Source organism: Geospiza fortis, unplaced genomic scaffold, assembly GCF_000277835.1.
Source record: "Geospiza fortis unplaced genomic scaffold, GeoFor_1.0 scaffold95, whole genome shotgun sequence".
In the NCBI taxonomy this organism is placed as follows: Eukaryota; Metazoa; Chordata; class Aves; order Passeriformes; family Thraupidae; genus Geospiza; species Geospiza fortis.
In genome coordinates, this window is record NW_005054333.1 from 5237280 (window position 1) to 5259596 (window position 22317).

The window sequence follows — 22317 nt, forward strand, 5'->3', positions numbered from 1 at the left end:
TAAAGTAGATCTGCACTGTATTATTAATGACTTGGCACTGTACTGCACTGAATTACACTGATTCATCACTAGTCATTTGTTCAAAATTTAATAAGCCCTGGACAAACAGCACATGCTCATGAGTTACCTACAGATCAGGAGATCCTGGTACTTAAAATGTAGGAGTATTATAACTGAGACACTGAGGCATAGTTTCTAGATGCCAAGGAATTTCTTTCTTGCATAGCATCTTTGTAATACTGTAGATTACTGTTCTTGCATCCTTTTATTTCTATTGCACTATATTTCACTGTACAAATTTTTTCTTTTTCTTTTCATTTATACTGTCAACAAGATGGCTGCATCCTGGTATGTAAAAACTTCCTAAGGTGGGATTTCAGAAATTCTCAGTGTTTACCCAACTTTTTCTTCTGTCTGACAAATGAACACTAGTACTACACATTTCTGTAGGAGCGGAGAGACCATTTCTGAACGTTGTAAAAAATCTCTCCAACTGTCGCACATGAAAATTGTTCCAGGTTCCGGTCAAGTTATAGTCAATCCAGGATCATCCCATGTGTGTTTTCTAGGATCAATGTGCAACTCACTGACCCATTCTGGAAAAGGTTCTTTTTCTTCTAGCATTGGTCTGCCTGAGAGCAAGCCTGTGCCACTTTTGCTCTTGATAACCTGGGAGATTTGCAGAAAGGAGCCTGTTTTCAGGAGAGGTGGATGATACCAACATGGAAATGCTATTACCACTGAAGAGTTCAACAAACTGCCAGAGCTGTCATGATCAAAGCTTGTCTTCTCTCTTGTTAGCCATCAGGCACATGTCTACAAGGAGCCCTACCATGTGCAGGGGCAAAACCCAGTGCCATTGGCAGCAGCATGAGACCTTGCTTGCTGAGTGTTGTGAGTCAAACATAAATGGCATTCCTACATGGAAAAATAAGATCTTTCAATGAAGTAGAATTACTAGGGTGCAGTAAGTTCCACTCCAATCTGTGTGTTTGGTTTGACTGTCTTTTTCTTTCTATTAATCTCCACTATTTTACAGTAGTAAGAAAACCAGCAATGTTTATTTGGGGATTATGACTTAAAATAGTACTGTTGGTAGTAAGAGAAGAAATACAACTGAAAATGTGGTGTTCTTCTATAGAAGTGTTAGATTGTGTGTGGAAGAAAATGCCAATTGTCAGAACTGGGATCATGACAATCACTAAGCAAATAACTTCCAAATATTTTGAATGAGGAGGAAAGCTGATTCCCCTGACATATTTTTGGTTGAATTCCTCAAAGCTTGTTAACAAGAGAACTCGAATTCTTACAGATCTTGTAAAGAGTGTCAGAGTTCTTTGTAATGTCAAACCAAGCTGCCCTGTGCTGTATTTGAAGTGAACAGGTTGAACAGGTCAGTAATACCCTGTGTTCATGTTTCTCATAAGCAAACATTACTTTGACAAGCTGCATGTCACCAAAGAGCGCTGGTGAACTTGACTAACGGCTGTCGGCTTTTGTGGCTTGGCAAGTTCTTTCCTCCTCTGTTGGTTTTTTGCCAAGTAACTTCAAAGTTTTTTGGGGATTTTTTGGTGAAAAGCTTTGGGGATTGCTCGTTTTTCTTTCCTAAAGGAAGACTTGCATCATTCTTAAAAAAGGCTAAGATGTGTGGTAAGACTTGAATTTTTTTTCTTGAGTGCATCATATGCAAATACCATAAATTTCCTTGCCTTAATCTAGATCAGAGGTTTAGAGGAAATTTTTTTACTTACCTTTAAATTATGTCCTGGTTTTCAGCTCTATCTGCTTAATTTCAAGAAGATAAATAATGCTATGGTCTTCTCTAACCAACTTCCAGCAGACAACAACTTCCAGCCATGCAGTCCTAGGTGAAAGAGGTCCTAGATATAATGGTTCTTGGGGAATATCTGAATGCTGCAAGACATATCTAATGGTACATGTCCTTCAAGTCAAAATGATTGCAGGGGTTTTAATGCTGGAATGGGAATGTTGTGGCACCGGACAGTGAAACTAGATTTTCACTAGGAGCACTTTGCTTCTGTGGCTGCGCTGTTAAATGGCATCAGGAAGCAATTTGATGAACTTTTCTCATGGAAGGAAGGCAGCTATTGCTTTCTCTCTATCACAGCACAGTGTGCCTGGTGGGGTGGATGGTGCCCCTTTTAGGGCTGCTTGAGACACCAGAGCAGAGAGCTGGTCAAGTTAGAAATACTGATGGCCTTGGGTCTTTCACAAGCAGCATGCTGTTATCTGGCTTGTTTTGTGAGCATCACCCATGAGGACAACACACTGTTTTGACAGGGATCCCATTTTATCAGCATTGTGTTTTGAACTATTGTAGGGCTGTACTTCTAAAAGAAATCTCTGCCTGTTTTTAAAAATTATTTGACTGTAAGTTCCACTTGTGTTTAAGGAACTTCTCGGTTCCCATTGAGCTTGCTTTCTAAGCATGAAAGATGAAAATTCAAGGAAGTTATATGATGAAGAGGAGTGAGGTATTTCAGTCACCAGAGAAGATGACAGAGCTGAAAAGAGAACACTGAGGAGCCTGAGTGTATGGGAGGTACTGAATGGTGTAAGTATTTATCTTTATTGTTTACCATTTTTAACATGGTACATTAGATGTAGATTGTGTTTTACAAAGCATTCAAAAGTGGGGTTTTCCCTCCAAGGAACTTGCTCAATGCCAAGGGAAACTCAAGGGTGTCAATGTTTATAATCCCACTCATGAATGCATACCAACTCTAGCTCACCTTGTAAAGAGGATCTATTTCACTCTTAAATAAAAGCTCATGCATTGTTCCATGAGACATCTGTAAATCTAACTGTGTTTACCCTTGTCCATGCCCAATGTTTTTGTGCCCATAATCTCATTATCAGATTATTGTCTCACTTGGTTTGACATTTAGCCGTGCATTCTCTTGCGTTCTCATTCTGCCTTTCCTGGTGATTGCATTTGTGACTTTGTAAATTACCTACACATAAGCCAAGTCACTTAATGAAAATTCTATGGTTTTTCCTGGAAAGCAGTGGTTTCTCTCTGTAGTGAGAACAGAAACTGGATAGTATCAGTGGTAAAAGTATTGTAACTCCATTGTCAGAATGAGATGCAAGGCTTCAGTACATTCCTTTTGGGAGATAACTTTTCAATAGCACTTTATATGTGTTGGAAGTTTCTCTTAGCAGGTGGGTTGCTGGAAAACCAAAATGCAGAGTGCACCTTCAATTAGTGTTGTGTGCTTTCATAAAGGTTTTCTAGCTCAAGGATCCTGTAGTGACACTGTGAAGCTGCTGTGGGGTTTGCCACTTTGGTCCTACCATTTTGTTGAGAAATCTGAGTATCCCTACTCAGAAAGTGCTGCCTTGCACGTTGGGGTATTTGAGCCTTTCTTCCTTTCTGGGTGAGTTCTAGCAAACTTCTTTATTCTTCTAAACTGAATTTGTGAAAGGGAACCTACTTACCATAGAAGGAACCCTTTCTAATTGCGTGCTAGCACACTATAATAGGGTTAATTGTGCTGAATCTGTAATAGTCACTCTTCCCACACTGCTGGTCTTGAAGCAAGTGTCCTGGGGGCCAGGTTACCTATAAAGACTTTGGTCCCATCACCAGAGGGTCTGAGTGGTAGAGGTCCAACTAATTTTTTCCTTCAGATGGCCAGTTAGATGGTCTGATGCTTTTTTGTTTAGATTGCTCAACCAGGATGTGGGAGATGTTGAATCATATCCCTTCCTTATTTAAATGGATTATGAACCTTAGTTTTACTTCTTTACAGGAAAGTCTCCCAACTCCCAAGAAGAATATTGGCCAAGATGTTTTTCTACTGCTCCTCTTAAAGTGAACCTTTTCTTTTTGTCAGAAAGAGAAGATCAGGAGCCTGTGTACCACCATAGTGGATTCCAAGGGAAGTTAGCTCAAATATGTAGTACAAAAAAATCAGACCTTGGACAGAAATAGAAAGTGATTTCCAGGGACACTCTGACCCCAGAGCTGTTGAGTAAGCCTGGGCAGAAATGAAGGCCTCACTTCCTCCATGGGCTGCTTTTTGGAAGGAAGAGCTGGTTTCTGTGGTGAAATTGAGGAGGATTGGGTGGCAGGTCCTCCCTGGTAAAGGGTCCTGGCTACCTGGGAGTCACACCTGCTTCCTGAGGGGAAAAAGCTCTTCTCCCTGGAGTTTCTTTTGTATTGGTGCAAGAGCTTCTCAAGAGCAGCACACCAGCTCCCCCATACCCCTTCCTTGGCAGGGCTCTGTATGTGCCTGGCAGGGGAACACTGCAGCTCTGCCTGCTCTCTTGGGTCAGGCAGTCCTCCCTGTGAAGTCCCCTGGTATTGCCTGTGAAAAATGCAGAATGTATTTAGTTTCCCCTGCTGATGTTAAAGTTACTTGTGAGTCCAGAAGTTAAAAATAAAAACCAGAAGCAGTCAAGCTGAACTGCTCTGATAGGAAACCGTCCCCTTCCTCCCAGCCCTTCCCTACAGCTGAAGCTACTTGTGATAATGGCAGTTTTGGTGTGGAGAGGGAACTTCTTAAAAATCTCCCTTTGCACTTTAGCTCAGCATCATCAACCATCACTCCCTGCTGCTCTTACTTAGATTTTCATTGTTACTCACAAATGCTCAACTATTCAGATTTCTATGGTCTTCTTTTTTCTCATACTCCTTGTCTGGACTTGTCAGTATTTTGAAAGTGCCTAGACTTTCAAAAGATGCTGATGTGGAGGGGTATTGTCTGTCATCAAGGGGTATTGTCTTTATTCCCTATGGATACACGAACAATTGGCAAACATGAACAGAGAGCAAAGGCCTTGGTCAGAATTACAGACATTTTTAAGGAAGGGTAAATTACACTTTTGTGTTTCATTTCACACAATTTTCATTATTTGTTTGCAATACTCTATCCAATTTTTCTTGTGGGAAGTTGCACACTTTATACATTTTGCAAAATAACTACATTCTAAAGCGTGATGTTCTACTATTTTTTTTTAAGTCATATAGAAGAAGACTCCATGGAAAAACTCCTATGCAGTTACCAACTTCACGTTAAATCTCCCATTTAGCCTGGGCAGCACACAACTATGAAATTAAATGAAATCTGCTGCTTTCTGCATAACATTTAGCATGTAGTTCCACAACTGTTATAAGCTAATATAGAAACATAGAATCATACATTAGTGTGCTGCCCCCGGGCTTATTTATTATTCAAATTTAGTTTAAAGCTCTTTCAACGAGCCCTGCTAACTCCTGGGAAGAGGGGACATGCTATCAAATGGGTACACATGAGGGGAGGATGCTACCAAAAAGGAGTATTTCTGCCAGTCTGTAGTCTGACTTCTGCCACGAGTCACCTTTTCTCACCACTTCCCATGTGTGTCAGCACTGGTGTTTGAGCCATTATGTCAGACTGTGAGGGCGGATCTAGCTGGAAAATAAGACACCAAAGGAATTTTATTAGTTTTCATTAGGTTTCAGTCTGTGATCTGGGTGACTCTGCCTGTCTGCCTGAACACTTTTGTCGGTATGATGGAGCAAGCTGCAATGCCTGACTCCTGGGAGAATATCAACAACAAATTAATTACAATCACTGTGTTCTTTTGTTGAGCATGAAAAATGTTATGCCTCATCTCAAAATAAATGTCATCTCTCACACCTCCAAAGCAGTGCACACTCAATGCAACAGATTAATAAAGGAGAAAGTTTTAAGACATTGATGTGAGCATCACTTTTTATTAACAAACAAAGATAGTAGCTAAAGTCAATTTAAATTCATGAGGACTTTTGTCTCCTCACCTGCTTTCAACTCCAGACAAATTGCTATCATTATTATTATTATTATTATTATTATTATTATTATTATTAATAATAATAATAATAATCCCTGACTGGTCTTTTTGGTCAGCTCTACACTCTTGTCCATGGAGAGTTATTGCATGTGTTTTAAACTGTTGTAACTCTGTTGATTTTGATAGAACTTCGATTGCCTGATGAAAGAGCAAAGACAGTCATGCAGACGCATGACCATTGTCAGTGCACACTTTGCCATCTGAATGGGTAAGTCCACAGCTGTCAACTTTTGCTGCTAAGCAATGTGATGGGGTTGCAAGACCCTTCAGACAGCAAATTTCAAGAACTGATAACCCCTGGAAACACAGCTTTTGAAAGGAGCATTGATGTGTGGACATATGGTTTAACCAGAGCTCTCCATGCTCTTGGGTGTACAGAGAACATCTGCAGAATAAAAAGCCTGCAAACAGTCAGGAAAACAAAGCTGACTTTCCTGGCTTATGATGAAGATGTAAAAAATGGTTGGAAGGCTCTTTTAACATTTCTAGAATTCCATTACTTTTTGTCCCACATTTTGTATCTTCCCTATTGTGTCCCTATTGAGAATTTTTTTGTAAATAATTTCAGGGAGTTGGTCACAGGGGTAATGAAAATATCTGCTTCTCAGAAGAGTAAGATCAGTGTCACAGAGAGGAAAAGTTGTTTTAAAACTTTCTCAAAGACAGTGTAAAATTGCTGTAAGAGGGTGAACTTAATGGCAACATTTCTATTGAATTCATTATGAAACTGGCACTCTCTTATATGTAAAAGGAAAGACAAAGTGGGAAATTGCTCCTACCTTCCCTCCTAAAATCTGTAGAATTTGTTCACTCTCTTCTGAGCCTAAGCTCCTTCTCAGCAAGCTTTGAGGAAACTCTTCTAAAAGCAGCACCATCAAAACCAAGGCTAGCATAGTAAGAAATATACTAATTTTTTTGAGATACCACAAGGAGCAAAATAAGTCAGATGATATCAGAAAAGGAGGAATTACTAGTTGCAAATATTAGATGATATCTGTTTGAAATCCCTTGCTTGCCATGGGCGCAGGACACTTCTTTGCCAGGTGACAAAGTCACTCTGCCTGTTCTACAACTTGTCCCTTCAAGTTGGTCCCTTAAGCACTAGTAATCATGATGTAGCCTGGAGTAACTCTTCTTAGAGTGTGAAGATTAAATGTTTCAAAATACATTATGGGATCATGACATATCATAATTCCAAAATGAAGTCACAGGTTTTCTGTAGTAACAAGCTTTATTTTGAAATAGATTTTCTGTGGCCACTTGCCAGAAGTGATACTTATTGTTAAAGATTTTGAAATAGATTACTTTTTTTTTTTTAATTTGAAAAAAATGTTGTGACACTTCTAATTTGTTCAGTAAAGGCCTTTTCCTGAATAGCTCCCCTGACATCTGTAGGAATCTGTAATCCCACAGTCCCTTGATACTTCTGAAGTTTGCTCTTAGTTCCCTACTGATATGTACATTTTTTGTATCTTCAACCCCCTTCCCTGCACCTAGGTTAAGCTTTACCAAATGTGTTTTCCCCAAAATCTCCGTTTGCCTAGGATGTTCCTTTTTGTGGTATTGCATGTGATAGACTTCCTTTCAGTCTTAAAACAGCATCACACTACAAAGTATAGACAACTTTAGGCTTTGACCTGGACTGAAAAAGCCATGGAATATAATTTCCTCAGATAGCCTTAGACAATATTTATTTTCCTGATAAAGCACCAGTGAAGTCCTTTGGAGCAGCTCATGCGCATATTTAGTCTACTTTCTGCTCTTTCCTATTGTGTTTTTCACTTTTGCTTCTTGCTTCAGCATCTGCAGCCTGTCATTCTCACCAACAGTTTATCCTGAAGAACAAGGTCACATGAAAAGCATCCTTACACTACGGCAAGCCAAGGCTACTCTGCAGCCTTGGAAAGGAAATATCAGCAAGAGTTTTCATCACCTCCATCTTTTTCCCTTCAGTAATCTGGAATACTTCTAGTAAATCATGAGTTATTTACATGAAACAGAAAATATTTCTTTTTATCTGTGGATGACCTAAAAAATCATGAATGGCTCCTGGCATGTCCAAATTGTGGGAAAGCTGTGATAGCTGTTCAGATTTTTTGTCTTGACGACAAAGTGAATTAGGAATGAGAATCTAGAATGGGGTTTTTTGGTGCTAAAATGGGGCATATTTAATGAGGTGGCTATTTACAAATTGAATGGATATTCAGTGATGTGTAAGTGATCACTACAGGGGACCACTGGCTCATGATGTCCCTTGCTCTGGAGCTTGGTGATGATGTTACACCTCAAACACAAATGTCTGTGGAAGGGACTGCTGGCATTGCCACAGGGCCTGGTTGGCACCAAGTGCTGCCACAAAGCAGATGATTCAGAAGCCACAGGAACAGACTTTCCGAACCACAGCTCCTGACGTCTGCAATGTCATCCTCAGTGGCAGAGCTGTCCTCTTCCTGATATAATAAAGGAACATGAATTCTTCAGCTCTGTCCGATACCCCCTCTGTGGACAGTGTTATGCTGCACTGTGGTATAGTGGGATGTACTGTATGTCAGCTATAATGAGTAACAGGAATGAGCCAATGCCAGAGGTGGTTCCTCCTCTGGGAGGGGAGAGCATTCCCACTCCTTGGGTTCCAACTTCCTTCACTGATTCACAGTGAAGCTGCTGAAAACACCATGTGGTGTTTTACAGACTCAAACTGAGAGGAAGCCACTCCTCTCCCTGCTGTGGGACTGAAAGCATAGCGATCACACTCCTCTCTGCAGTGGGGAAGCTCTGGCAGAGGGATGGGGTATCCAAGGCGAGTTTTAGTGTTGGCTCTGAAGGGACCAGAGCAGCCACAGGCACCTTACATGGCCTGGAATTGTTCCTGACTGTTGAAGTGCCCCTCTTTGCAGATCGATTTCCCCAGCTCCTTTCACAGCGTAATCCTAGGTGTGGAGGAAGAGCCACAAACAAGTGCTTAGGCCACGTTTCTGAGCCAGCCTAAAGAGGTGTTTAGGCCATGTTTCTGAGCCAGCCCAAAGAGGTGTTTAGGCCTATGTCTGTGAGCCAGCCTAAAGAGGTGCTTAGACCATGTTTCTGGCCAGCCCAAAGAGGTGCTTAGGCCATGTCTCTGAGCCAAACTGTGTGCTGGTGGCTGTGGGGTCGCACAGCAGTGGGACAGGTGAGGATGGCTGCTGGCCCTTTGTCCTCCAACAAAGCTTTTTTAAGGAATGCTGTTTGGAGCCTTTAACTTCAGGACACAAGGAGCTGGCGGATCTAATTGCCTTCCTTGCCAATTTTGTGCAACATGGCAGGAATATGTTAAATGTTTCCTGAAAACAAATGAAAACTTCAGAAGACTAAGCAATAGAGCACCAGGAGAAAAAACCGTGCAATATTTTGGCACATAACAACATGTTTAGGCATAGCAAATAATCTGTTTTACATAAATGATGTAATTCATTCCCATTACAAAGAACCATTCACATATGAATGGTTTGTGTCATTTCTCTCTGCTGACGTAAGACTGTCCAGTCTTTTGCATTTTATTTATTACTGTTAGTTTACAGTACTGATAGATTTAATTTTTGACAATTCATGCAATATAGATACAGTTTTTTTCCTAAACAAATAGCGGTATGCACAAAATTTAGCTTTTAAGCTAAGTGTTGTTACCATTGAGCTGCAACAGAAGTTGAGGTTGTTGTTGTTGGCAGTTTTTTAAATAAAATGCTTTAGGCATTTTTTAAATAAAGGTTTTGTAAAGGACTAAACAGATGAAAGAGTTGGGTCTGGTTTAAATTACTAGGATGAAATTGCAGAATTAGGGTGCTTGTAGTATGTTTTGAGCAGAGGATCAGGGATTTCATTCACAACTCTATTTGAACTTAGTAAGTGAAACTATTTAAATGTAGACTATCATGTTATATCTTGTTTAAAAATCTATTTCTACATGGAGATTCTTTAAATATTACCAGATAGAGTTTTGCCACTTCAAGAAGTGCTCAATAAAACTGAAGGGATGCCAACAAAATGCGTATTGTTGACATTCTCCATATTGCAAAACTATTTTAGTTATGAGTATTGTAAAAGCAGTGCTGGTAATTATATTGCTGGGAATTGTGATTGAAAAGGATAATACAACAGGGATAATCATGTCTCAGCAAAGAAAGGGATTAGAAGGAAATTGAAATCTCTCCTACTGGTGCTTAACTCCTCATTCATGATTTTGCCTCTTCCCAACATTATTTTTCCAGTTAGTAACTCAAAATGAAACTGCAGAGCTATCGCAACATTTTGGATCTTCATAACCTAACAGATAAGCTCTAACCATAGAAATATAGTTGAAGAAATTCCTGCCTTCACAGCTATGGACATAGTGCCAGCTATTGCACAATTTGTGTCTTGTAGCATGCTTTTAGATTAATCATAAGTAAATTTGGATCTCAATAATTTCATTATCAGTCGCAGCCAGCACAGCTTCACGAGAGGAAAGTCCTTCTTATCAAACCCAATTTCCTTTATGAGAAGGTAACCCGCCTGGTTGATCAAAGGGAGCCAGTTGATGTAGTCCTTTTGGAATTCAGTAAATCTTTCCATACTGTTTCTCACAGGATCTTTCTGGACAGAATGTCCAGCACACAGCTGGATAAATACGTCATGCGATGGGTGAGTGACTGGCTCATGGGTTGGGTGCAAAGGGTTGTGGGGAATGGGGTGACATCAGAGCAGGGACCTGTCACTAGTGGGGTTCCACTGGGCCCCATCCTCAGCCCTGTGCTCTTCAACATCTTCATTCATGACCTGGATGCAGAACTGCAAGTTCACAGCTGATCCAAAACTGGGAGGAGCTTCAAAGGCAGGGAGGCCCTGCAGAGAGACCTCAACAAATGAGAGGCCTGGGCAATCACCAACCACATGAAGTGCAGCAAGGGAAGTGCTGGATTCTGCACCTGGGATGGGGCAGTCCTGGATGTAAGTACAGTCTGGGGAATGAGAAGCTGGAGAGCAGTGTCATGGAAAGGGACCTGGGGGTCCTGGTTGATGGCAAGTTGAACATGACTCAGCAGTGCCCTGGCAGCCAGGATGGCCAACCCTGTCCTGGGGTGCACGAGGCACAGAATCCCCAGCTGGGCAAGGGAGGGGATTGTCCCACTCTGCTCTCAGCTGGGGCAGCCTCACCTTGAGTGCTGAGGGCAGTTTTGGGTGCCACAATGTAAGAAAGACATTGAAGTGCTAGAGAGGCAAAGGAGAGCAGCAAAGATGTTGAAGGACCTTGAGGGGAAGCTGTATGAGGAGCAGTTGAGGTCACTTGGTCTGTTCAGCCTGGCCAAGAGGAGGCTGAGGGGAGACCTCACTGCAGGAATGTGCTTTCTCGTACAATATCACGTCATCATTGGAATATGACGAGGATGGTTGAGAGTAGGCCTAGGATGAGGAGTCGGGGGGAGTTATAATGGAATCATATTGTTAGGCCTGAGGTAGTTAGTAGAGCAGCAGCTGCTCCTAGGATGGGTCAGGGGCTAGGGTCAACTATGTGATAAGAATGAGCTTGATGTGCCATTGGGGGTTAGATGTTTTCTTGTAGGTAGAGGCTTAGCAGGAGGACAATTTCCTTGTGAGGGGAGAGGGGGGCAGATGCTGGTCTCTTCTCTGTGGTGACCAGCAACAAGGAATGGCCTGAAGCTGACTCAGGGGAGGTTTAGGTTGGATATCAGGAAAAGGTTCTTTACCCAGAGAGTGTTTAAGCACTGGAATGGGCTCCCCAGGGAAGTGGTCACAGCGCCAACATGACAGAGTTCAAGAAGCATTTGAACAATACTCATGGGCACGTGGTGTAATTCTTGAGGCTAATGCTGTGCAGGGCCAGGATTTGAACTCAGTGAGCTCTGTGGGTCCCTTCCAACTCAGCTGATTCTGTGATTCTGTGATTCTGTGATTATCTTTCTGGCACTTCTGTTCAAGATGCAGCAAATGCATATTTTTTTTCCCAGAAAACTCCTGGATTATTGTGAGACAAAGTGTGATCTAAATTTGGCAGGGACTGGTACATGAAAGCATAGCTCTGGTAGCAAGTATTTCTAATTTCAGACCTCTTATGTAAGGACAGTAACACACATATGAAGAAAAGCAAACGTGGGCCCTTTAGTTAAAAATGTGGGGAGAAGAGGTGACCCAAGCAGCCTTGAGTGGTTGGCTGCAATGGTATGCAAAGTTCTCAGGAAAATTTTGAATGAAAGGCAAATAGAGGTTGGGAGGTAGATAAGATGAAACATGACTTTGCAATGTTGGAGTGTGTCAACCTAATACCCTCACTGAGAAACTATTTCCTACACAAAGGAAACATGTTTCCTTCCTGGGAATTTCAATTAAGCCTTTTCATGGAGTATTGTGGGATGCAGTGAGGAGGGAGCAGGGAGAAATGGGGATTAGGTGTGCATGGAGCTGGCTGAAAGGGAGAAGCACTGCTGAGTGTTAATAAGCAGATGGCGAGGAAGGAATTCATGAGCTGGGTGTTCTAATGGCAGCAGGTATGCCTTATGGAAATAGCTGTGGAAGGGAAGGATGCTGGTGTCTATGGCAGGTGTGCTGCTAAGGTGATCTTAGAGTAGTCTGGTGAGGTATATCCAGCAGAAAAGGGAGAATCTTACTGCTCTAATTCGAAGACATTTGTGAGATTTCACTTCAATTTTGCATATGCTTCTGATTGCTCTATGTCAAACATAGAGCAATGAACTTGCAGACGTGAACTATAACTGAAGGATGCCAATAGTGGTCAGAGGGATGGAGGGCTTTGTGCTGGAAAGGAAGTGGGAAGTGGATACTATGTTTAGTCTAGGGGAAGAAAGCCTCAAAGGGGGCCAAGACTGCTTCTTATTAGCAGTGTAAGTACCAGAGAGGGTGCCAACAAACTGAGGGGACCAATCTAGCCTTGAACAGAAATGTGTCTTTTTCAAGTAGAAGAGTGTTTCCTAGCCATGGAACAAATTTTCTAACCAGAAAATGTTATACAGTGGGACTGGTCAAGCACTGGCAAAAGTGCCCAGAGGCTGCAGAACCTCCATCCTTGGAGGAGTGTGAAACTTGACTGGATAAGGCATTTAGCATCTTAATCCTACTTCAAAATAGATATGTCAGTAACAGGATGGCCTAGCTGACCTCCAGGGCTGCCTCCTGCCTGAATGATCCCATGCTCCATTAGAACAAAAAAATTCCCAGATATCTTCTGCAGCACATGAGGAAGAAGCAAAAGGCCTCAATATAGATTCCACAAAATTCATAATATTTTACCAGAGAGCAGAGAATGGCCAAGTAATGAAAAAAAAGAGGTGATGAGAGCTGAAAAAAAATCCAATTTTTCAATAAAACAGGGTACAGCTGAAGCAGAATTCAGGTACAGAAAAGGAGTGGAGGGAAAAGGAAAGAATCAAAAGGGACTTAAAAGAAGGAGAGAGACAAAGTCAGAAGATGTCCAGATTTGCTAAAGAGGTCTGCAAAATTGAATTTGCTTGGTAGGTTCAGTAGTTCAGCCTCTCATAAATCATTTAGAAAGTGAAATGAAGTGGGGAAGCAGATTGGCCTGGTCTTTATTTTGTGTCGTGGAATTACAGAGCTTGCAAAAGATGGGGCTGTAGCCTAGACAGAGACAGCAATAACATTTTTACTCAGTCCCCTCTCCCTGACTCCTCATCTTCCCCAGTAAGGCTGTATGAGCTGGTAGGACCATCTCTAGAAGAAATAGGCAATTGTTTCTTCAGGCCCATCCATCCCTGAGATCAGCAGGAAAAATCCATTTCTTGTTTGTAACTCAGTTTTCTACCAGTGTCATTCCAGTGAAATAAATGCAGGCAATTTGGCTTTTAGTCCATTAGATATGCCACTAACACAGGAGTACATGTGCAGGGACTGGGCTGATACTTTTCTGAACTAAATGGAAATATTATAATTTGAGGCCCAGGAAAATTTTTTAATTACTTTCCTTTTTTTAACATTGAAGTGTCAGGCAAAAAATAAACATACAAGGGGAAACATGAGTAATTTAAAAGATATTTTTATGTGAAAGGCTATCTTATTCACTGCATTTTTCTGAATCTGAAAGGAAAAATTTCATATGCTTTTGGTAATTGGATTGGGCTACAGTAAAGAGGTACTCAAGCTCAGCTTAACCTAAACTCTGGACCCAAAATATAAGTATAAACCTTCATTGACTCATGATGGAATTCTCCTTGTACTGGCAAGCAAGTCTTAGCCTCTGTGAGGTGCAGGACAGCTGTACATGCAAGACTTGTATGGTTCTACATCCTCTCCCCCGCTTTTCTCTGATTTTGCATTGTTTCAGCCTTGCACCGAGAGCCAGGGCACAGCTCTCTATCTCTGGGTGCCCTGCAGTGTGCTGCCTCTCAGTGCCCATCCTGGGGCTGGGTGGCTCAGCAGATTGCTGGCAGCACACACACCAGTACTGCTGCTCTCAGCCTCCCCTGGGAGCTCTGCACACATCACCTGCTGTGTGTAAGAATGTACAGGGGCTGCTTGCTGAAGTGACAGATGCCCTGCTCTCCCAGCACAGCCATGGGCAGTGACACAGTTCAGAGAATTGAAACAGAAACCTCCCCAGAGAAAAAAAGAATATTTCTAATTGTTTGGAAGTGCTCTGTATTCATTGCCCAGAGGCAGATGAGAGTGGATGGACAGGTTTCTCCCCAGTGACTCAAGGACTTCCGTGGCTCATTTGCAGAAGGAAGATGTGTCATGCTGGGGAAAGCATCACGTCATTCTGGGGAAAACATTACCCACTTTTGAATGTATTGCCTGGCACCCGAGGATGTGACAACAGACAAATGTGGTAGCTTGGCAAGAGAGGCCAAGTGAAAACTGAAATGTGTCTGTGCTTGTATGAAAGAGGGATTCTCAGCTACTTTCTTTCACTTCTCTTATACTCAGGTTTCCCTTTTCCATTATAGTCATAAAGGAGTAACTGTCTCAAAAGCAGCTACCTCAATCAGCTGCAGATATGTGCCTCTGACGATGTCTTTATATTGCACGTTTCCTGTCAGGACACACTTTCTTTCTCACCACAGCTATAGTGAGTAGGATAGATACTCTGAGTGGCTAAAAAATTTTTTTGCAGCCTCTTCTAAACTCTCTGGTCTGTGAAAATCACCTCTTGAATACATTCTTGCTGCTATGCCTTCTGATACCTCCTTTCAGCTTTAGGAGCACTCAGTCACTCAGTTGTTTGGCTCTGTCTCCTGCAGTGTGGTTTCTGTGCCTATCTCCTGTTTTGGATCCCAAAGACTTTCCCTTGTCTGATCCACCTTTTTTGGTGGACGATCTGGCTGTGGCTTGTCTGTCTCAGTGGAGGATGCAATGTCACTTGAAGGCAGTGCTACTGCAGCACACACAAAAAACAGTGAAAAGAAAGCTGTGCTATCTCCAGGACATCAAGGACTCCTCTGCAGGAACTTGAATCCAGTGCTGGACCTGACTTCCAGTGCCTGCAAAGACCAGTGCCACCTCAGGAAGTAAGGGTCATGGCTGGTGTGCTACAGAGAAGAAGAGAGAGGGAGGTGTTTGAACTTAGTGTGTATGGAGGCAGCAAAGGATGAGAAGTGACTGTGGAGCTGTTTGGAAGAGAGGTCACAAGGACAGGGAGAGATTTTGTTCGAGAACTATATGAAGAATCAGTCATTGGCAGCACCACAAGCCTCTTGTGGACTGCATGGTGGATGGATCTCAGGGACCTCAGGAACATCTGACAAGAAGGCATAATTTCTACAGATGGCAGTTGTATTCCTGATGTTCACTTACTCTAGGGAGAGGCCAACATTGCTCAGGAGAAGGAGAGATTGAAATACGGAGGGAAAGAAAATGAATGAAATGAATCAATGGTGGGCTGTATCTCTACTGGTGAAGGTGCTGGAGGCTGCCAGGGGGTGTCCCTGGACAAGGACACTCAGACCTCTGTGTAACCAGAATATACGTGTCCCCACTTCAGGCTAAGACAAATATCACTCTCCAAAACAGTTTTTGGGAATGGTTTGGGTGTTAAGATCAATCCATGGCCACTCCTAAGAGGTAGTTTGTGAGCACCCAATCTAGTTTGGAAGGTGAGATATTTTAATATTGCGAATATGAGCTTCAGTGCCTGAGAATGGTTTTAGTCACAATTCACTAGCAATGCTGAGGCATTAGATATTTAGTAAAGTTTCTGATGCATAAATTAGAGCAAGAAAATCCTGGCCAAACTGCCTAAGAAATAGGAAATCCTGGGCATGAAGTTCTTACAAGCTGGGGGCAGAGTGGTTGCAAAGTGTCCCAGCAGAAATGGACCTCGGAGTGCCGGTTGACAGAAGATGAACAAGAGCCAGCATGTGCCCTGGTGGCCAAGAAGGCCAATGGAATCCTGGCATGTGTCAGCAACAGAGTGGCCAGCAGGACCAGGGCAGTGATTGTCCCTCTGTACTCGGCACTGGTGAGGCCACGCCTCGAGTCCTGTGTTTAGTTCTGAGCCCTTCAACTCAAGAAGGACATTGTTGGGCTCCAGCTTGTCCAGAAAAGGGCAACAAAGCTGATGAGGGGTCTGGAATGCAAGTCCTGTGAGGAGCAACTGAGGGAGCTGGGATTGTTTAGCCTGGAGAAAAGAAAGGTGATTGTAGCCAGATGGGGATTGGCCTCTTCTCCCAGGCATCCAGTGACAAGAGGAGAGGATACAGTCTTAAACTGCACTAGGGGAGGTTTAGTTTGGAAATTAGGAAGAATTTCTTCCCAGAAAGAGTGATTGGGCATTGGAGTGGGTTGCTCAGGGAGGTGGTGGAATCATTGTCCCTGGAGGTGTTTAAGGAAAGACTGGATGTGGCATTTAGTGTCATGGTCTAGTTGACATGGTAGTGTTTGGTCGTAGGCTGAACTTGATCATGTCAAGGTCTTTTCCAACTAAATTAATTCTGTAATTCTCTAATTATATTGAACCAATTTACTGCACTGAGCGATGACTTCTTTGGATCCTACCTTGTAATTACCCAGAGCCAGATCTCTATTTACCTCCTTTGCCATGCACTGCCACAGCCTTTCTTTGTTTTTCTGACCAGTTGTGCCAAATACATCTGGTACTCACAGCTTTCCAAGGGCACAGTGTGACAAGGACCCATAGCCCAGGCACACCACTGGAATACACAGCCTGTGTTTGGAGCACTGTGCTGTGACCTGCCCTTCTTATGCACCCCAGCAGAGACACGGTTACATCACCCCAAGTGCCAGATGAATCCTCCATTGTGTCACCTTATGCTTCTGATGTGTTGGCTCATGTTTACATTGGAGATATTAAAGTCTTAGCCCTGTTGGAAAAACACCACGGTCTCTGGCATGTTGGTCCTTTCTTTTGCCTCGGAAAGAGAAACACTTCTCAGGGGAAACACTGTCATCCAGGAAGGATGCAGGACACTCTTCCTGCATAGGAAGGCAGGGGACAGTGTAGATCTTGGAACTTGGCTGCACAGGGCCTTTTCAGGACTGTCAGGTCTGAGATGGCAGAGAGCAAAGGAGTTCTTTACCAAAATGCCCTTGTAAAAGGGGGCCAATTGAGCGTGCCATTGCCAGATGAGGAAGTTTAAATGAGTGTTACAGCTGCTTGGTCAGCTTTGCTGCCTTGATTTCTTGTTGACAGTTGTTATAGTAGTAGCATCAGTCGCTTCAATGTAGTTACCTGGGTTGGAAGCATAGGCCTAAGGTCAGGGAAACTTCCACTTGGAGATAGCAATTAAATACACACAGTAGGTGAAATACATGCCTAAAATGCATTGAAATTGTATTTATGCTTTAAATGTTTCTTGATATTGCTTAATCCAGTCACCATTTTATTTATTACCTCATTATATCCTTTTCTCTGAATTGAGCTAGAATCACAGCCCTGTAATTTAAGGTCCAAACTTCACACCTGAATGTCTAAAAATATCAAATTAGCTATTACAAACCCAAGTTAAACTACTTGGCTTTGGACTGCTGCTGCACACAGTGAAGGAGCAGGAGTTAAAAAAAGAAAGAAAAATTATGAGGAGATATGTTTGCCCTCCGGCTGGACTATGTTCTTGTAAAAGCGATAATCTGCGTCAAAGTGATCTAAACAGAGCAACCAGCAAAGGAAATTAAAATTGCCATTCTCTGACACAGGACACTGCTTGATAAGAATGCAGAACAGCTGTAAACTAAATGAGCCACACAATACTGCATTTTTCATGGCATCCTTTATACAGACTCCACAATAATGTTACCACCAGCCTATGGCTCTTGTCTGGCAATTAATGATTTGTGCTGGTAACTTATTTTTACCATTTAAAAATGTATTCTTCATATTTTGTTAAAAAAAAACCAAAACAGGATAAACTGTAATTTGTAACTGCTTTTGGAATGTGAATTGCTTTCTAACAAAAGAAAACATAGTTTCCAGGCCTAAATGCTAAAAAGCAGAAAACTGAAACAGATTTACTAAGGTTTTTTTTTGCATGAATGGTTTTAGAGAAAAAGTTTTGCTTATTTTATATCTATAGAGATATATATACACACATATATAAACATTAAATATAAATTAGTACATATTTTTTAAAATGAAATTTAAAGAAAAGATAAAACTCTGTCAAACAATTCCGTTGAACCCTATTCTTATTTTATCCTGGCTGTTTATGTAATTTTAGAAAAGATCTTGGCATGTGGAGAAGCTAAAGCTTTCCCATTTTAAAATGGGGAAAAAAAATCTTTCCCTTCTTTATCATTCATCCATTTTCAGTAATTTCAGGCAAGTTTACTGGAACCATTTCCTGGGATTTCTTTGAGTTGCGAAAACACTTCCCTCTGACCCTCGCTCTGCACAAAAGACCTGCTTCAGGCCCTGCACTAAATGGGTCTTACCTTGAAAAAGAATTTCATTGCCTTCTCCTTTGGACTTGAAGATGCAAATAACATTCAGGAGCTACCTTGCAAGTTAGATAAAGAAATGCTCTTTTTGCTACTGCTCCAAGATGGGAAGAAAATTCCCACTCCTGCCTTAGGAGAGAAGGGCAGTGAAATGCCGGCTGCTGCACCAGCCTGGGTGTTGGGCTGTGCGGAGCTACCAAAGGGGCTGTCGGGGGTGAGTCTGCTAGAGATGGGAAAAGCTAGAGGATCCTCACCTCTGTTCTTCCCTTTCCACTAGAGCCTCCTCAGGCAAACTCACCACCTTTCTGCTTTATTTCTCAGCCTCTGAAAGAAGGGAACTCAATCAGCTCATCCCATTTATTCCATTTGCCTACTTCTGTTGTGTCTTGCAGGTGGTTTCACAGCATGAGCCTTATCAGGAGGATAGAATAGCACTATTGCCACTCTCACACCATGCATTAAACAAACATCCCAAGGAGCAAGGACACGAAATATGTAATATGGTCTTCATTTCCTATATTTGCTTTTATGAACACAGACTTACAATTGCTTATTTATTACAATTATCAGTAGTATTACAATTAGTGAAAGTCCAGTCCACTTTAAGGGAGTCCTTAAAGATAGCTCCAAGATAGCTTAAATAACACGTGTTGGAACCCTCAATAAAGTCGTGGGATGTCATGAGGCTCTAAAATGAGTGAGACTGCAAATAAATGCTTGCCCTCAGTGTGTTTTAGTCATTTCCCTGAAGATAAATTGCCTAAGGAGGGAAACATAAGGCAGTTAACACTGCTGGTTTATTTCAGAATAAAATTACAGGGACCATTACTGTCAAAGAAAAGTTAAACATCCTGTCAAGCTTGTGTAAGGACCTTAGGTCCCATTTCAACTGAGGAAACATCTTTGCTGTCATTAGTCTAGTATAGCTGGGTTTTGCTCTGTAAAATGTCAAATGTTTCTCTTCTTTCTGCCATTCACAGTATTAATACATGGTAAGGATGAATGAAAGTTACATGACATTCAAGAACTGAAAATATCTCAAGAAAATATAATGCTTCTTGGCTGCACTCAGAGTCTTTGGTTGTCTGAGGGAGTCTGGGATTCTCCATTCCCTAATGTTCCTGATGTGTTTGAGAATTAATAAACTTGTAGGGAGAGATTTTCAAAAGCACAAATTACAGTCATGTGACCATCTGTCATGGTTTTTACAGGTCATCTTGACTGGATTTCTGAAGACAAGGTGCTTCCTTTGCTCTTCTCCATGCTGATGCTCAGGCTGATGTGGTAGCTCTGGTAGTAAGAACCATGGTCTCCTTAGAGCACTCTCCTTGGCACAGCCTCACAAACCTCGCAGATGCGAAGGTGAGACTCTTGCCCAGGAGTGTGGGTGATCTCCCCTCAGGGCAAGACCAGGAGCTGACTGTGAACCTGAAATCACCACTGCCCTTTTTACATCTGAGCCTTATGAACTGCTGCTTTGCTGTTGTGCCCTTTTGCCAGTGTCCTTCCCCAACTGGACCACAAACTCATTCTACAGGGATTGCTGTCATGCTTAGAAAAGACGCCACAGATTTGACCCTCACATCAAACTGTGAAATAAAAGACTACAGCTACTCAGGACAACCCACATACACTCACCTCCATGTCACCCTCCAGAAGCCTCTGAGTTGGCTTATCAGTCTTCTCTTCCCACCTGGCATGTTCTTCTGAGTTTATGAATAGCCACTTCCATCAGCAAGCCTGTGAGATATATGACATACAGCAGCCTAATGTGACAGAGAGGAACCTCACATGGACATGGATTCATGCATTCCAAGCTACCTATGAGACAAAAGTCTGTATAGAGTTTTTCAGGAGTTTTTTGCTTGTTTGTTTGTTTATTTGTTTGTTTTTTGTTTCTTTGTTATTTTCTTGTAGTTCATTTTGAAGTTTTGGGGAGCAATGTTTTACCTTTGGATCAAAGCAAAGGAATGGCTGTGCAAGTAAGTCGGTAGACTGGTGAATAGCCTATTAAATTTTTCTTAGACTGAATTTTGATGTGTGTTCAACCAACAGTAAGCCCCCAATAAAGAGAAACACATAGTGAGTTATGGATTTCAGATAAAACAGTTTCCAGATCTGGTTCATGCCTGTGCTGCTGCTGGAGAGCAGGCAAAAGCGGGGGAAGATGAATAGGTAATAAGCAATGTGGTTCAGGAAGGATTATGCCGTACTCCTCTGTTTTGGAATAGATCTTTCTTTAACACATGGTAAGCTATGACCTGTGTTGTAACCAGCCCTGAAGAGGGGGTTGCTTTTCAGAGAGGACTCATAAGAGAAGCTACGTGCAGCTTTGAGCTTGCGTGCATGGCCGTCCCCAGGAGAGGCAGCAGTGAAGTCATGGTGGGCCTGGGATGACCTCTGGCAGCCTCGGTTGGAAACTGAGTTGCTCAGGCAGATTAGAAACCAGGGCCTGAGCCAGGCGCCTGACTTAGCTGCATCTGTGAGTGTGCATGCCTAGTGCTTGTGAAGCTGTTTAACTCATGCCTCTAATTTCTTCTGTAGGGAATGCTGACACCTCCCATAGAAGTTTCTTGGCTCATTGTTTATCAGTGGCCCAACACAACTAAGGTATTCTAAGATGTTGCCAAGGTTTCTCAGCAGAATTTTCAGGAGAAAAACCCACCTGCATTGCCCATTTTAATTTCAGAAAATAGCAGAGTGCTGAGCAATGAGGCTTGAAAGAGAAATACAGCAACAAAGGAAAGTGATTGTTCACAATGACTGATGAAAATGACATTGCAGATCTCAGCTTGAGTTTCATGGACTTGCAGTAAATCCATGAATGCATCAAGTAAATAAGAGACCTCACAGCTTTTGTATATTACACTATTTCAAATTCATGACAACATCATTTTGTCTTCACCAAATCCTACCTTTTCATGCTGTCTGTCACAAAAAGGATCCAGAAACAGTTTGCAATTAGCCAGGTCTCTGCTGTGACTAGGTAATGTAATCACAGCTGCCTAATGTCACTGTGTGTCACCTTTCCCTTTTCTGCTATTTAGTTATATTTAGGTTTTATTTAGGCTGTTTATTTTACTTAGGTTCCCTTTCCTATTTACCTGCTGCCTATTGTCTGCATCTTGGGTTATAAAATCAAGGTAGGAGGTCTGGGTGGGGGAGTAGAGGGGTGGAAGTTCTGGTGAGTTATGTAACTTCACAGTGAGTTAGAGATGTGACATTTGCTTCTGGTTGGGGTCTTCAGAACTGCTGTGTAACATCAAACAATGAAAACAAAAACACTGTAGGTTCATTCAAAGGGTTTGGCAAAATTAACATTTCCTAAGATGTGAGCAGGACAGGCTAAAATTCTGAAAAACTCCTTTAACTCGTGTTATGAGTTTGTATTCAGGTACCATTCATTGCTCTGCAGCACCACTTAAGGCAATCGCGTGGGAGAGAACATTTGGATAGCATCTTATCCTCACAGTGTCTTTCTTGGGGATGAATCTTACTCCTATCTTTTTTTTCACTCCATGAGATGGAAAGTCAAATTAGCCAATCATCTTGGAAACACACTCTGGTCCCCTTGCTCTATTTCTC